Source organism: Pogoniulus pusillus, chromosome 2, assembly GCF_015220805.1.
Source record: "Pogoniulus pusillus isolate bPogPus1 chromosome 2, bPogPus1.pri, whole genome shotgun sequence".
In the NCBI taxonomy this organism is placed as follows: domain Eukaryota; kingdom Metazoa; phylum Chordata; class Aves; order Piciformes; family Lybiidae; genus Pogoniulus; species Pogoniulus pusillus.
The window spans coordinates 9,853,255-9,866,575 of record NC_087265.1 but is presented as its reverse complement, the minus strand read 5'-3'; the positions used below and the strand labels follow the sequence as shown (position 1 = coordinate 9,866,575).

Sequence of the window (13,321 nt, the reverse complement as noted above, 5' to 3'; positions counted from 1 at the left end):
CTAACTCACCTGTAGTATATGGTTCAGCAGCTTTGCTACCTTAAATGAGACAGTGAGACAGGTTGCTGAAAACCTCCCAATTTATCTTGATAGTGCAGCTGGGTTCAAAGTGGGTAACGACAGAGACACAGCATCACTGCTACGTAACAACTTGGCCCATGGGAAAAAGACAATCGTTTAAGGCATCACCTTTCACCTCTCCTTATTTCCAACACCCACAACTGCCACTCTTCATTTCAGTTGCCCACAAGATGCTTTTTGGTCCCTATCCCAAAATACACCTGTTCTTGTTGATGGAAATACCAAAGTCCATGGCATTTGGCCGCTCAGCCCAGCTGACACAGGGCTGGCAACACATCAGTCACTAACACAAGGAAGATATCGCTAAAGCAGATGTCACTTTCAAAAGAGTCAGATTTTGCTTTCTGTGACTCAGTGAAATTGAAAGCAAGAGCAGAGATATTAACACAGCTGCTCTCTCTACATAGTCATTGAGACATTGTTTGTTTTCACAAACATTCAAGAAGAGACAGAGCAAGGCCTAGAAAAAAGCCACTTAGCATAAGAGTACTTTTCACATCTTGTCTTTCTTTGACCCATCATTCAGCACTTTGTCAGGTTGGATATAGGCTGGATGTTAGAAGGAAGTTCTTCACAGAGAGAGTGATTTGCCACTGGAATAGGCTGCCTGGGGAGGTGTTCAAAACTAAGACTGGATGAGGCACTTAGTGCCATGGTCTAGTTGATTGGACAGGGCTAGGTGATAAGTTGGACTGGATGAGCTTGGAGGTCTCTTCCAATCTGGTTGATTCTATGATTCACTTTTGCTCTACTCCAGACTTCAAACCAGCTACCATTGTAGCTTGTGCACTGCATGACCACTAGAGATCATGTAACTGTTTCTCCATGGTTTAACCACTCCTAGCAGCATTTTCAGCTTTTAGTATCTAAGTTCCTAGTTGGTGTTTCGCTGTTCATTCCTAAGCCAGATCAAGCTGTTCTCTAGAATAGATGGAGTCTCAGTGGTGTTTCTGGTAGGGATCTTACATGTGGTTTGAAGTATTAGATCTTAACAGCATACAAACTTCTGCTGTTTTTTCACTACACTGCTTCCCTGTGCTAATTCTTTTTAAAAAGTAAACATTTGGAATCCAGAAGCTATCTCAATATGTGAAGAATTCTCTGATTGTGATCCAAACAGGATTAGCTGTGAATTTTCTTTTCACTATGGCTGGACTTAAGAAAAAAAAAACAACCAACAAAACTAAAGAATAAACAAGCAAAAAAGGTTTTCTTTATGCAGGAGACATGGAAGTTGAGCTAACAAATCCTCTAATCACTGGTTGCTCATATATATTATTTCTCTAGAGATTTGTCACATGGAGATGATGTGCTGTGGAAATTCTTCTGAAAGGATATGCATTTCCCCAAAGGATTTTTAATGAGAATTTATTGCTCATGAAAGATTCAGGATTGGCAGCACTTCAGTCTTCAGTTAATGATCTTTGTTTATTAACATAAAATGCAACACACTTAACAGGAGCGTTGCTTTCCCAACCACTGCATCAAAGCACAAAAGAATTCTCACTTCTTCAGTCTTATCTCCTGAGGTTGTCTAAGAGGGTGCTAGCTGAAATCTAGAAGGTTGTACTCTACAAAAATTAAGTCAGAACTGTTGTTTTGCAGAAGGCTGAAAATTATGGACACTTTTTTTTTTAAACCACAACTACTCAAGACATAAACTAACAGCAAGCAATGGCAGCAGGCTGCTGCCAGACTGCTGGTACTTCTCACAGTGTCTACTCCTTCCACAGACACTTTACAGGGGTATCAGAAGATCTTTGCTAATTCCTAATCCTGTTAAAATCCGTGGCTAACATTCAGGCAAAGTGCTGGTACCACATCCTATTAGAAAATTAGCACCTTTTAAAACTGAATGAATTTGCAGCAGAGTGACAACAGGTATAGGCAAGTGGGTCTGTAAGCCAGAGATCCCAGAAACACAGCACTAAGCCACCTCTTGTATTTCTAGGAAATAAGAAGGTTCCTCAGAGGAAGAAAAAGAAAAAAGAACCACATGCATAACTGAACAAAAATGGGGTGGAAGGAACAAAAATCAAACACACTGGTTTTAGACATTAAGCCAAACACAATTTGGACACTAGGCTCAACCAAACTCAGACCCTGCTGTTTTCTTCATAACTAGCTCTCCATCTGCTCCTAGTGATATACCCAGTTCTTGTTTGTGAGAATGTTTAGAAAGACTTTCCTCCCTTTCCTACAAAGCTTTACAGTTTTGCTCTTAAAATTCAAAGACAACTCTGATTTTGCCTCATTACTGCTTGGCCTCTTACCTCTGTTTTCTACTCCTTTGTTCCCAAATCAACACAACACATTCCTGGTACTCCTTGTGGTCCTTTTTTTTGGGTTTTTTTTTGGGGGGGGGGGGGTAAGTAAGTGTTACACAGCATGATGTGGTTTTATCCATCCAGAAAGGATGCATTTTTATCCATCCAGCATCAGGACTTCTGTTTTTCTTAAACAGGTTGGCACTTACTGCCCTTCCTCTGTCTGACCAACGTTTACTGCACACTCTTTAACCTTCCAGTCATCATTCACATCCTCTTCAAACTCAGTATCAAAATATCTCAGAAAAATAATCCTTTTGTTTGGTTTTTTTTTTTTTGGGGGGGGGGAGTTGGTGGTGGTTTTGTTGTTGTTGTGTTTTTTGGTGGTGTTGTTTTTGGTTTTGTTGTTGTTTCTTTGTTTGTGGATAAGAAGCAAAGCCGAAGCAATTTTATTTTTCACCCACTGGATTTCTCTCTCGACCTTTTTTTCTCTTTACACAATTGTTCAGTACCAAACACATTCTGGTACAAACTGCCAGCAATCGGCAACAACCTTCCACTCACAGAGAAAATACAGAAAAGAATCAAAGCCGTTCAGAACTCTCCCTTTTACAAGGAGAGACTGAGGGAGCTGGGACTCTTTAGCTTGGAGGAGACTGAGAGGTGACTTCATCAATGTTTACAACTATGTAAAGGGTGAGTGCCAGGAGGATGGAGCCAGGCTCTGCTCAGTGATGCCCAGTGACAGGACAAAGGGCAATGGGTGAAGCATAGGAAATTTCACTTAAACATGAGGAGGAATTTTTTCACTGTGAGGGTGACAGAACATTGAACAGGCTGCCCAGGGGAGTTGTGGAGTCTCCCTTTTGGAGATATTCAAAACCTGTCTGGACATGTTCCTGTGTGAAGTGGTATAGATGATCCTGCTCTGGCCGGGGAGTTGGACTAGATGAGCCTTTGAGGTCCCTTCCAGCCCCTGACATTCTGCGAGTCTACAAATACTTTGCTGCTTAAATTGGAGGAGTTTGTTATTTCTTGTAATTTCATTTTGCACCCTCAAGAATAAGACTACTATTAAAACCCAGCAATGCTTCTCAGTCAGGGGAACATATTTCTGCTGGAGACAGTCTTCACTGTAAGACTAGAGGCAGATGAAGCTCAGATCAGGACCCCAGACTAATGTTTTTTGCTGCAGTCTATCCTTGTTTTCCTCTACCAGCTTGCCCAAGAGATAAGAGAATTTCTCCTCACGCCAATTTATGGAAAATCAAATAAACTGAACAGTTAGATGCCACATAAACCTTTTGTTAAGGAGAGGTAATTAATTAATTGCAAGACCACTAATTTTAATAATAATTGGTTCTTCACATGGTAATGGAAACTTTATACAGATCTAGAAATAACTTGCAAAAATATATAAACATTAAAAGATCTGGAAGAGAAGGTTCTTGCGGTCAATATACCACTTGCCCACTAGATGGGCTCAAAGAGCTCACTTCTTCTTATGGTAGAAGGCAATGGCGAATTACAAGAGGCTTTATGTATTTACTCACAAAATTATCTCCCAACTTGCGGGGCCAGCTACAGCTTCAGACAGTACCCAAATGCTTTCAGGGAATTCTGTTACTGTCTTGTCAGCCACAGACTTCTGATTCTTTGCAGGCTTCACAGAATGCTGGGAAAGGAGGCAGACAATCTCTGACCTTACTATTTGCTCCACTGGATCATCTATGTACCTCTAGGACTTCCTGTCTTGGCAGGAGACTTTCAGATGTAGGCAGGATGTCTTGTGAGTCTTAGCACGGATGCCACGCTAGCTATGCAGGCCAATTGCTTGGAGGCAATCAGAGCCTGTTCCTGGTAAGCTCAAGGCAGGCAGTTTCCAGGCAGTTCAGCAGAGCTAGCTTGTAGCATAATTCTGCAGAAGGCAATGGCAGAATCACTGCCATAAACAGAGAGCAATGGTGGCAGCATTACCAAGCAGCAAGCATGCGTACAACGGCAGAGCACGTTGTGTTTACCTGCTCATCTCCTTTTATCAATGTAGCCCGAGACTAATGGACCTTCAGGAACAGAATAGCCAATCAGAATGGCAGTTAGCCGAGCTTAAGCATATTAGGTGAAGCCATAGGCTTGCTTTACAGAAATCTGGGAAAAATATAGGCCCTGCACAAGGCAGGCACAATCTAAGTGTGTGCATCTTGTTCACCACAGGATGTAAAAGACTCTGGGCAAGCCAAAGTCCTTAGACTCAGTGGCTCTAGCTTCTTTGTCCTCTTTCCCGCAGTTGCCTCTCTCCATAGCAGGAGGAGAGCAGAAAAAAGCAGGAAAAAAGGCCACTAAAATGATGGAAATATGATTTGCAGTGCATGATTTGATAAGTGATCAATACTCAGAATGTGTGCTGAAAGACATGAAGTATTTGCCCTGTGTACAGCACTGCTGTGAAGTCAGCTATTCAGCTTTACATGTGTACATACATCCATGATCCCCTCTTGGTAAAACATAAAATGGATGATTTGTACTTTAAGAGAGACAGGTCAGTCAATGATGTGTGACAGTTGGCTCTTGGGCCACCTGCAAACAGCCACCAGCATGAACACATCACTCACAGCATGCACTCACTGTCAATACAGACCCTGGAGGCATCTTCCAATAGGACTCCCAGCAAGTGACAGATAACATAAATGAAATCAGCATTTTATGAGAGCATTTATCAAATGCCTACATAAAATGTATTTTGATTGCACCAACAGGCAATTATTGACACTTAATTTTCAGATTCAAGAACATGGTCCTATTTATTGACTGCAAATACTTGAAAAGAGAAGGTAACTCAGACTTTCCTACAAATCTCTGTGAACTTCAGTAACCTCCTAGTTTTGTGGAAGGAGGAAAAAAAAAAAGTTAATAACAAGGACTTTTAAAAAATGGTATCACAACAAGTTCCCTTGGAAAAAGTTGTAAATTGCAGGGCTTCCCTCACTTCTCTCCCAGTCTAGGAAATGTGCTTCAGAATGCCTTTAACAAGATAACCTTCTCTAAGCCATGTTTCACCACGACAGAAAGAGCCAGAAAAGCAGCATGCTGAACATCACTTTGAAGTATCCTTCAGTAACCCAACACACAAATTCATATTCATGCAGTCCTACAGCAGTAAAATCAGTTCCATGCTAATGATAAAACTGTTTCTTCTATCACTCTGACTATGAAAGATAACTAGATAAAGTCAAAGGCAGTGGCCTCTGGCTGATTATGTGTTTTGACAAATTAGATGATTAACTGAAACCTCCAACCCAAGCTTCGTTGTCTCAGTAGACCTAAAAGAGAAGAAAAGACTTGGTTTTGAAAGGATGCAGATCTACAGGGACCCCATCCCAGACTGAGCTACTGAAAGCGTTATTTGTAGTGAATCAAACAGCGGCTGGCATGCACACGGGCTAATTTTAATACAGAAATTATAGTTGTCACTTTAAATAATGGACATAGCATATGGTAATATATGCAAAATGTTTTCCAACACGTTCAAGTAGAGATGGAGAAATTAAGTTATCAATGACAGCTTTACCACATAATATAGCAGCCTAGCATTTAACAACACTGCAAATGAAATCCAGAGCACATCAGACATATTAGTGATGCAATGACAGTATTTCTTTGTGTATTTATGAAGCCATTTAAATTCACATATAGTCAAATAACAACCTCAGTGGTTGCCTAGGAATGAAACAGAAAAGACTGAATAGCAACAGGCACAAGATCCACCTGTTTTGCTCAAGTTGTTTTACTGAGATGGGTTTAAAAATTCACATGTAATAGCCTGAACCTGCTTCAGTAAAACATCCTTCAAATCCGCTCTCTGTATATTAAATGATAAAAATATTATCAGATGAAACTTGGGTAGTGTCTACCCTTAGAGCTAGTACAGCTCAAAGTTAGGCCAGAACCATCACTAACGTTGTTTCAAAAGAATGCACTGCCATCATTTTACCAGTAAAGGCGATCTAGAAAAATAACTCGATGGTTAAAACCTGAATTAGGGAAATGAACTCCTTCAAGAAACCCCAGATGGAACAAACTCTCTTGGGGAATTTTCAATTGTTTTCTCCAAAGTGTACCCAGGTGGCCAAGAGAGCCAGTGGCATCCTGGCCTGCATCAGGAACAATGTGGCCAGCAGGACAAGGGAGGTTATTCTTCCCCTGTACTCAGCACTGGTCAGGCCACACCTTGAGTCCTGTGTCCAGTTCTGGGCTCCTCAATTCAAGAGAGATGTTGAGGTGCTGGAACATGTCCAGAGAAGGGCAACAAAGCTGGTGAGGGGCCTGGAACACAAACCCTATGAGGAGAGGCTGAGGGAGCTGGGGTTGTTTAGCCTGGAGAAGAGGAGGCTCAGGGGTGACCTCATTGCTCTCTACAACTACCTGAAGAGAGGCTGTAGCCAGGTGGGGTTAGTCTCTTCTGCCAGGCAACCAGCAACAGAACAAGGGGACACAGTCTCAAGTTGTGCTGGGGGAAGTACAGGCTGGATGTTAGGAGCAAGTTCGTCACAGACAGAGTGATTGGCATTGGAATGGGCTGCCCAGGGAGGTGGTGGAGTTGCTGTCCCTGGAGGTGTTGAAGAAAAGCCTGGCTGAGGCACTTAGTGCCATGGTCTAGTTGACTGGATAGGGCTGGGGGATAGGTTTGGTTGGAGGATCTTGGAGGTCTCTTCCAACCTGGTTGATTCTATGACTCTAAAGACACCAGCCAGGCCTGCTTCATCAATGAGGCCAGCTTCTCAAAGCACAAATAGCATCAACTTTAATGAAGTTCTACTTCCACAAACAAAATAAGTAAAGGTAGACGTGAATAAGGATTAAGATGTGTTATCATTCAGGCATTTACAAACAAATGTACATTAAGAAATAAGTATTTAATTCCAAATATTAACTGTCTAAAGTATTAAAATAAAAATATTTTCAGCAGGTCAAATGTCAGCCAGATACTTATGCAAATCAGTGTCTCTTCAGTTTCCACCACAAATAGCATGTTCTGATACCAATCTGATATTTCATAGAATCATAGAATCAACCAGGTTGGAAGAGACCTCCAAGATCATCCAGTCCAACCTAGCACACAGCCCTATCCAATCAACTAGACCATGGCACTCAGTGCCTCATCCAGTCTTTTCTTGAAGATCTCCAGGGACAGTGCCTCCACCACCTCCCTGGGCAGCCCATTCCAATGGGAAATCACTCTCTCTGTGAAGAACTTCTTCCTAACATCCAGCCTATACCTACCCTGGCACAACTTGAGGCTGTGTCCCCTTGTTCTATTGCTGGTTGCCTGGTATTTTTTTACTGCAGAAAGATTCCCCACTATTGTATCTGGGTAATGAAGTGTGCTCTGAAATGACTTACTACAGTCATCACTACAGGTAACTACATCACCTTTGGAAGGAAGTAAAATAAAAATCACATGCAATGTAGCATCACTGCAAGTATTACCTCATTTACAGCACCTGGAAAGAGTCCATTTCAAATCAAGGTATTGATTATTTCAAAATTTAATTCCCCAGTCAAACACTGTAACAAGAAAATAAATCCAGTAAAGGGCATTTGCTAATTAAGTAAGTGAGTCTAATCTTGATTTTAAGTTACTTTGATATTAGAGATCATAAAACCAGAACCCTTTTAATAGAGGAGGAAGAAAAACAGCCATACATAAAGCTGGTAATAAACTCTGTAGATAAATCTCCTGCATCATTATATGGCTATGCCTTTAGTTTATATGAGATCAAAACCAGATGACAGAAAATACATACATGTACAAATTTTTGCTGCTTAAACCTAAGGTCTCTTTTACCTTAAATTTGAAGGATTGTAACAAGGCTGCAGTAAGCACCTATTTTAACAACTGCCACCACCAATAATGAGCAATTCTCTTAGAGAAAGCCAACAGAAGCATTCACCTCCTTACCCAAGGTTCATTAGCAGAGTAATAGCTGTGCCTCTTAACAGTGTTTTACAAAACAGCAAAAACATCTGAAAGTACTTTTTGATACAGAATATAAGTTATGAAAGGTCTAAGTTGCTACAGAGGCGTTTAGAGCTTTTCTGTACTCAGGGGATCAATATCTAAGGGATGTTAGCATTCACCTTCCTTTCTGAATGTCCCCAAAGTAGAACAGAACAGCTTCTCCTTCTCCATCATTCTGCACGAACAAGCATATTTTGATACGCTAAGATACTCTCACGTTGACATATTTTTTCCTAACAAGATTTGTCTTAATTAAGTTCCATCTACCTCTCTAGAGGTTATCTAGAAGACGTCTTAGGGATTTTAGTGAAGCAGGAAAAAAAGCATGCATGGTTTTAGATTGCCTATTATTCCTCACTCTAAAACCAGTACCTGCTCATTACTGCACATCACATGAAAACAGGTTTCAGAGTTGACATTGAAAGCTGTTATCATCTAATTTTGCATGGAAATGAAATGCTAGGCTTTTAGTCTGCACAAAACACCCGCCTACTCGTCTCTTCATTAAACACTGTCAGTAAGAACGCATGATTGAGACACGAAAGGTCTTGCTTTGCCTGCTATCAGCTATGGCCATGAAGGTTTACACCAGCAGCTCATTCTCTGATCTCTGCCTACAAAATCCCAGTGAGTTAGATGATTATGCACCTCTTTGTTAAAGCCAAAATTACTCTAATTTGCACTCTTGTGCATCGTTTCCTATGTCAGATGTAGGCAAAGACAGGTTCTCAAGGTACAGGAGGCTCATCAACAGGTATTTTCCTCCAGTATTATCTTGTGAAAATATTATGGAAAACTTTCTCTTTTTATAGACAGCACTTCTGTATGCACCTAGAAAAATTGTACCTTTACTTAATAATCAAAAGATTTCAGTCTTGCAGGATTGTAAGTGACAGAAAGAGAAAACTATTTATTCTCTAGACAGGCACTAAATTATTCCCATTTTCCCTGGACACAGGTCATGGATTACAAGCCTTCTCTAAGATCTATTTTCTTTAAGAGAAGCGATACATCTTAGAGCATTCCCTGCAACATCAGCCAGCTTTCCTTTAATGAAAACAACATTTCTTAGTAAACACAGACGTATCTCATAGTATTGGAGGTATTCATGAAGAAGAGTATTTAAAAATGCTAGAAAATGATGCCCATCATACCAAGCAGCGTTTAATACTCTAAACAGGCAGCCAGATGGCTGGTTTCAATCAGCCTATTTCCACTGACATGTATTTAATCAGCTGAGTTACCCCAGACAAATAACTAGCCCGGATTTTTCAGAGACAATGACGGAGCAAGATAGTTAGAGATGGAGATCAGCAGGGTTTAGAAATTACTTAAGGCTGGGGTTTGACAGACCTTGGCAAGCCGGAGACAGCATGGCCCAGTGCTGCTCCCGGAGCCAGTGGGACGGCTTGGGCACCTGCTGAAAGCCCCAGCAGCTCAGCAGGACCTGCGGGACATTCCTGCAGCCTGGGCTGCAATCCTCCAGCTGGGCTCTTAATTAGCGCCCCGACGCTCTGCTGCCTCCTGAAAGCCACAATCCCTGCAGCTAGAGCACCAGTGCAGAGCACAGCTCTTTTGCTAGTGCCTAGTTGGCCAGCCAAAAATCAGACGCCTAGAGTTTTATTAGAAAAGAAACTTTTTCTCACTGCCACAAAGCAAGATGCCCTTCTAACCCTCCAGACTTTGAGTTTATTTATCTCCTCTTTGGTAGAGGCCTTCAGCTATCATCGCACTCTGGATGGAGTTTTTCATCTTTGGGTTACAAATCCGCTCCTTCTGCAATGATCAGAGGATTCTCCCAGCAGCTCACTCGCCAGCTATCAAATGGCCATACTGAAAGGCAGAGCCATGCTGTCACCTATTTGACTACTCCCTTTAATGCCCATAATGTACACCATCTCTATGCCTGTATTTTACTCCCTTCATATCCTCTCTTTCTCCAGTTCTCCAAAGCACGTTGTTTTTCCCTAGTATTTTTACTCAGTGAAGCCAACAAGTTTTCATCAATTGTAATGCACATATTTCAGTGATTGTTCTCCTTAGCAAACCTAGTTTGACCCTGAAGTCAATGATTATGGTTAAAGCCATTTAATAATGTCTTGTACAATGTCCCTTGACACCAGAAAAGAGGACAGCCTTGCAGAGTGAGAGCTGATATTAAAATCTCTGAAGATATTGGTTAGTATGGAAGAGATTAGTGTGGAGGCCACCTGGAAGCATGGTTATGGTTGCAGCAGATGGATCCATAACTACAGTGAGCAGAAAGAGCCTCTTCCATCATTTCAATTGAGAGAATGAGAAGAGGTGTCATAAATTTACACAAATTGCTCAAATATTATGATCTGAGTACTCAAATACTTATTTCTGCCTCAGCAATCTACAGGAAATGTGCAGTTTGAGCTGGTAATAGAACCACATGTTAATGACTCCCAGAACCAGCCCCAACTTCACAACGACATGCCCTGAAGCCTCATTGCACTGAAACGGAGACTTTACCCATGCTAACCTCAAGAAATAATCTCACACTCAGTGCTTGTTTTGACACGACATACTGCCATAACATTTACTGCCCTTTTTCTGCTCTTCTGTACACAAGAGGCACAAAAAGTCAGTTTTATTTTAAACCAGTGAAAGTTTGAAGAGAGTTTCTGATTTTTTAGTTTCATTTTTTAAAAAATAATTACAAATCTAGATCAAAACATCCAACAAGAGGTGGCAGTGAAAGTCAGTGGCACGTTTGCTTATTCTCAGAAACGAAGTTGAGCAGTTTTGAGACCTTTTGAGCAGAGATTGCATTCTAACATATCAGATGCTGCAGTAATGAGTTTTCATAAATCTGAAATGTATTCATATTGTGTACATAAAGAAATCTCTTGATGTTTTACTTAAATGCTCTTTTTCATCATATGTACCCACCCATGCCCCCCTGCTTTCAACAGCTAATAACCAATACATTTGATGAAAATTAATTGTCTTGACAGCTTGCATAAAAAAACATAAAGGTCCAAAGGAAAAATGCTGCGGCAGCAATTTTTTTTCTCTGTAGGACAGTAGCTATGGAAACTATCTTTAGAGGCCAACTGGCCTTCATCCCAGCACAATACACACGAAAATCATAATGCTACTTTCACTGGGTTAGAAGTTGGCAATTAAGACTGCTGCCACTGACTACAACAATGCTACACGTTAGCTTGCTCAAAATATTCACTGGTTTTGTTGGGAGCAAAGGTGATACAGTATGGAAGTACTAATGCAGGCTTAGATAATAGAGCCTTACGAACTGTGTTTATACTGGTCATCATTATCACAACTTGTTACAAAGAACACACAAACCCCCTCAAACTACACAGGTTATCAAAAATACCAACATGCAAATTATTCACTTTCTTAATAAAAAAATTATTTTATTGTTCTGATAGAAATAATTTAGTCATATCCTCAGGCAGACAGATCCTTGTAGCCGAGAAGAAAATCTCTTATCTTCTTTAACTGTCATGTTTCACCAACAAACTCCTGTTTTTTTGGAAGAGTTTTAGCCCCCTATGGCAGCTTGCACAGAAGCTGTGATTTCTAATACAGTCTGACAAAATAACATTTTGCTGAGAGATTATGAAGGAGATTTCCCTCAAAAGGCAAGACATAAACAAGCTAAAGGTTCCCTACTGCAAATTCATGTGGCAACTCCCATTGCCACCCAGAGAAGATTTCCAATAGAACAGCAATCACAGGTCATTAATGAGGCTCTCAAACTTCTGAAGAAGTTTGTCTTTCATCCAGAATGGTATTCAAAGAGCACAGAAAGACTTACCTATAAATAAGGAAGAAAGTGTGTGGGGATATATATCTCAAATATACATTTCCACCTTTGCAAAGGTTGATATTTCACTCAACCATATAATTCTGCAACACTGTGGTACTCTGATATCTTTCTCTAGGGTTCTGGAAAACTTCTGCCAGTTCCAGCAATTCTGATTTAAATGTCTTATACAGAATTATGCAGAATAAGACAGACTCCATCCAGTGCCACATAGCATTACCTGGGTGCAGGTCCACTGGGAGCTATGGCAATGCAGCATCTTGAAGTGTCATTGACGCTTTGAAGTGCACTACAAAAACCAAACATGAGTGTACAATCCACCACCTAATGTATCAAGAGAGGCACTGAACTGAAGGTAGCTAATTATCCAGGTAACCACAGAGCATCCACCAATCAGTTATGGCTGCATTCAAAACTGCCTATGCCTATTGGCAGAAGAGAATTAAAGAACAAGGCATGTGCCTAAAATACCGGATACCTACAAAACATTAAAAATTAATTTAGCTAGCAGACTACAACTACCATAATTTATGGATGTCTAGATCTCCATCCTGCTGCTTTCATAGAGAAGTTATGCTTCATCTTTTCCTTAGCTCAAAAAGCTCTGCCTGTAAGAGCTCAAACGTAAGTAGGCAAGCCGGATCTGCAGCAGGCTTGTGTTGGTGTGGCTCCACATTATCCGCTGGAGATACACTTCTCTAAACCAACTACTACACTGGCCAACCAATTTTAAGTTTGAAGTCAACCATGCTAATTTCAGGCCATTAAAACAATATGGGTTATTATAAACATCAAGCAGGTCAAGACCACATTCTCTGCTGCATTTCTCTTGCTCACAACTAACTCATGTGGGTCTCTCACCAGGGAGATACAGGCACCCCTTTGGGATGAACAGGGAGAGGTACCACAGTTTCCCAGGAACAGCCTCAAGAAAAGCCTGCACAATATTTTCTGGACACCTTAGTCTGTCTTCTTGTGACCTTAGGCATGACCTTTCGGCAATCTTTCAGGTGTATTATTTCCCAGAGATGAAAGCTTCTTTCTCTTACTCAAGGAAAGATCTTTAAGCTAAATCAAGGATCTAGCAGTTAATATCCATTCCTCGTTTTTAGTAAGTTAGCCCTCTCTACAAAGCAG

General features: G+C 40.9%; 1 protein-coding gene and 1 long non-coding RNA gene across 2 annotated transcripts in view; both read right to left on the bottom strand.

Moving 5' to 3' along the window:
- NCKAP5 (NCK associated protein 5) overlaps positions 1-13,321 on the bottom strand; it is a 436,389-nt gene that overhangs the window by 246,752 nt on the left and 176,316 nt on the right. The gene's annotated exons all lie outside the window — the stretch shown is intronic.
- On the bottom strand, positions 5,131-7,904 carry LOC135187579 (uncharacterized). Its single transcript, XR_010307378.1, has 2 exons — positions 7,836-7,904; positions 5,131-5,668 (listed from the first exon to the last, which is right to left on the bottom strand). It is a non-coding gene; the product is annotated as an uncharacterized LOC135187579 (long non-coding RNA).